General features: G+C 58.0%; 1 pseudogene; it reads left to right on the top strand.

Annotated features, from left to right (window-relative positions):
• The first annotated feature begins 1122 nt into the window (after positions 1–1122).
• Positions 1123–1234, top strand: LOC125341822 (annotated as a pseudogene).
• Positions 1235–4157: the final 2923 nt, after the last annotated feature.

The raw sequence follows: 4157 nt of genomic DNA, 5'->3' as shown, positions 1-4157 counted from the left end.
AGGCTCTGAGCCCCCACCCCCACCCAGGGGTGAGCCAGGAGGCCCTGGTGGCCCCATGTCCATCCAATCACTGACCCCAAGCAGCAGTAAGCAGTGCCCCCTCCCCTCAGCCCCCCCAAACCCTAGCCAGGGCCTCCATGCAGGGCGAGGCCCCACCTGCGGGCACGCGGTGGCACATACAATGCAAGAACCTATGCGTGCCAGAGGGTGGGGCGCGGGGCGAGGAGAGGCCAGGCCTCGGGGAGCCGGGTGCCCACACCTGAGCTGCCCTGACTCCCCAAGCCCAGGCCAATTAGGAGCTGGCTTTGCGTTGTTTTAATTTGTCTCTGGGGCCCTGGAAGGAAAGTCATGAGCTGATGGTGGTGATGATGATTATTATTTTTGGTCTAGAAACTCCAGCAACCATTATATAAATGACACGTAATTGAATCCATCAGAAGCAGTTTCTTTTAAACAATCACATGTTCCTCACTCCCCAACCATGGAGCCGCCCTCCACCAATAGCCAAGGCTGTGGGATGTGCCCAGGCCCTGGGAAACAACCAGACCACTCCACATACAAGGAGAGGACAAAAGGACTTGGAGGTCAGTTTGGCCTGCGTGCCACTGGGGTGCTGTGGGACCTCCAACAAGTTGCCTAACCTCTCTGGCGTCACTTCTCATCTGTTACTGCCTCATCTCGTAGGGCTGATGTAACCAGATCAGGCTCTCAGGAGGCGGAAACAGGAAGACCACAGTTTCAAGGCCAGCCTGTGCCAAAAAATGAGGCTGGCACCAGATGTGGGTGGCTCACCCCTGTCATCCTAGCTACTCAGGAGGCTGAGATCTGAGGATCGTAGTTCAAAGCCAGCCCAGGCAGGAAAGTCTGTGAGACTCTTCTCCAAAAAATCAGAAGTGGCCCTGTAGTTCAAATGATAGAGTGCTAACCTTGAGCAAATAGAGCTCGGGACAGTGCCCAGGCCCTGAGTTTAAGCCCTGTGACCAGCACAATAATTACTTAATAACATAAAATACTAAAGCAGAGGAAAACAGAGCTGGAAGTGTAGCTCAGCAGTAGTGTGCCTATCTTGCATACACAAGGCCTTTGTTCAAACTCTAATACTGACCAAAAAAAAAAAAAAAGACTCTTTTTCTGTTCATATGCGTGATGATTGGGTTCTAACACGCTTGCGTGACATGTGCCTCCCTGTAAATCTTGTTATGATGCATGATGTAGGCACATTACCCATCTCACATGCAGTAAAAACACTAGACTCAATAACACACCCCAAAAGAGGGAGGAAAACACCCCAGATTCCAGTGTAGGAAGCAGAGTTTGAATCCACTTTCTTTCTATATGTCTGTCTGTCTTCTTTCCTTCCTTCCTTTTTGGTCACATTACCCATCTCACATGCAGTAAAAACACTAGACTCAATAACACACCCCAAAAGAGGGAGGAAAACACCCCAGATTCCAGTGTAGGAAGCAGAGTTTGAATCCACTTTCTTTCTATATGTCTGTCTGTCTTCTTTCCTTCCTTCCTTTTTGGTCAGTTGTAGGGCTTGAACTCTGGGCCTGGGCGCTACCCCTGAGCTCTTCAGCTCAAGGCTAGCACTTTGCCACTTGGGTCACAGCCCCACTTCCGGTTTTCTGGCGGTTAATTGGAGATAACAGTCTCTTGGAACTTTCCTGCTTGGGCTGGCTTTGAACCTCAATCCTCAAATCTCAGCCTCCTGAGTAGCTACAATGACAGGCATGAGCCACTCTCTTGAGACACAGATTACGTGGAACCATATTCATGCCTACCCTTAGAAGGGGTCAGAAAGAAGTCCAGCAGGCCTCCGCTAGGCCAGCTCCTGGCCCGCTCCTCAGTTTCTGTCCCCCCCCCCCCCGCCCACCCCAAGTCCTTGCTGGTCACCTGCCCAGGCCCCAGCCCCAGGATTCCTTATTCAACAGCCGCCAACAACCAGGCCTGTCACGCAATTCCCACATCTCCAACCTGCAGGGCAGCAGGCTGCCCCACGTGCAGTCTCTTTGGGGCAAGGATGCTCTCTGGTCTGGTGTGGATGCATCTGTCCCGAGCGTAATGAAGGCGGCGTTCTCCCGCATCGCCCAGCCTTCTGGCTCTTTCACCGAGCAGAACACAGGCTGCGGCCTCCCGAGGACATGGCGCTGAGGAGGAGAGGGCTGCGGGGTGCCAGCGGCGTGGGGGGGGGGAGGAGTTCACACCCCCTGATCTGGCTGCAACTCCTTTCTTTCTCCTGGATTGAATTCTGTGCCCAGCCACTTGAGCCTCGCCCCCAGCCCTGTGTCTGCTTTACTTATTTTTCAGATAAGGATTCTCTCCCCACAGCACCAGAACCCTTCTGCCTGTGCCTTCCTCATCGCTGGGGAGGAAACGCTTCTGTTCTTGGTAGCCATGTGGGGGTGGGGGGGCGGTGTCTCACTAACTTTTTGGGGTGGTGGCCTAGAACTAGGATTCATCAGACCTCTGCCTCTGTAGTAGCTGGCATTATAGGCGGGAAGCACTGCACTAGACCCACGTCAGAGCTGCTCTGTGTCCAGTGGAGCTGCCCACTGCACAGAGGCGCAGAGGTGGGCGTCCTGTGGGGAGACGAGTGCGGAGGCTGGAGCCTGGAGGCCTCTGAGCAGACACAAGATAGATGGGACGGAGCCTTCCATCGCCTGCCGTTTGTCCTCCGAAGAAGGACCATCACCGCCCTGCAGACGGGGAAAACTGAAGCCCAGGGAGATCTGGCGCTAAGCTTTTCCTGTGACTCCAGGCCCCACCTGGGTCCCTTTGGAGGATCAAGAAGTGTGAGGCTGTGAGCTGAGCAGGAGGCCTGAGGCCTGGGGCCCGAGGTGTGCGGGACGCCCGCGGGTGAGGAAGGCCCCAGACAGGTGTCCATGTCCCTCGGGCTGCAGGACCCGGAGAGGCCTGGACACCTGCAGCACGGACAGGAGGGGACCCGGGGCCGGGCCTGCACGGCCCTGCGTGCGTGCATGTCATGCGTGGGCCCGCGGGTTCAACGCAGCAGCAGCGGGGAACGCGTGGGAGCCGCGCGCATCCCAGCCTGGCACACGTGGGAGCCCCGGGGCCCAACGCCTTCCCCTCACGCTCAGAAACGCCACAGCGCCACCTCCTGGCCCCCGCAGAGGAGAAGCCACGCCCTCCCCGCGCGAGGCCCCGCCCCACAGGTGCCACGCCTTCAGTCCAATGTCCCGCCCTGCACTCAACGATCCACCTATCAGAGGTCTCATCTGCCTCGAGGCTCCGCCCCATACAAGGCCACGCCTTCTGCCCCATGCCCCGCCCTGTCCGACATCTGAGGCTCCACCTTCCACTCGAAACCACGCCCACACGGACTCTGCTCCGCCCCCACCCGAAGCCACGCCCCTGCCTGGAAACGCAGGACCTGTCCCAGGACCTGAGCTGTCTTTACCAGTCCCTTCCATAGGCAAGAATCTGGAGGTCGTGGGGGTTCTCAGGCAAGGCCAGGTGCGTGTGGGGACAGCACAGGGGGCAGTCACAGGGACCAGGTCCTAGTCGCAGCCTCCCTGAAAGAGCCTTGAGTATGTTGTAGACCCTTGTGGGCCTCAGTTTCCCTGTCTTGGGCATGTGAGAGAGGGGATGGGAACTAGAGCATCTATTATTCTAAATTCCTCCCAGATACCAAACGCTGCAGATCTCCTGGAATCTACACAGGCAAAGCTGGGGCAGAGCCAGGGGTTCAGCATGGACCTAACCACATGTGGTGGAGCCCGCCCCCCCCCCCAGGACCTGCGGCCACCACCAGGGCAAAGCTGGGCTGCTCTGCCTCCTGCTGCCCACACCTCCAGCCACGCCCTCCTCCGATGCCAGCCTCACTCCAAAGGGGGATCTTGGGTGGAGAGCAAGGGGCTGCCAGGGACAGATGGCGCTGGCCTGGGTGCCAACCCAGCCAGAGCCGGGCAGAGCCTGCTGCTGCCGAGAGCCTCTGCCAAGCACAACAGCTCGCCTGAACTCGGGCTGCACCTGGTGAGGGCACGGGGCAGGTCGTGCCTGAGCCTGAGGAGGAAACAGCCTGGCTCAGCACCATCCGTGACAAATGTGACCTTGGGCAAGGCCCTCCCCCCTCTGCTCTGCCTCCTTCCCGTCCCCCAAGTCCCTGCTGTCCCTGCTCCCTACTCATCCACCTT

Source organism: Perognathus longimembris, chromosome 1 (assembly GCF_023159225.1).
Source record: "Perognathus longimembris pacificus isolate PPM17 chromosome 1, ASM2315922v1, whole genome shotgun sequence".
NCBI classification, from domain to species: Eukaryota; Metazoa; Chordata; class Mammalia; order Rodentia; family Heteromyidae; genus Perognathus; species Perognathus longimembris.
The sequence above is the reverse complement of the archived record's forward strand: the minus strand, read 5'-3'. Positions and strand labels throughout refer to the sequence as shown.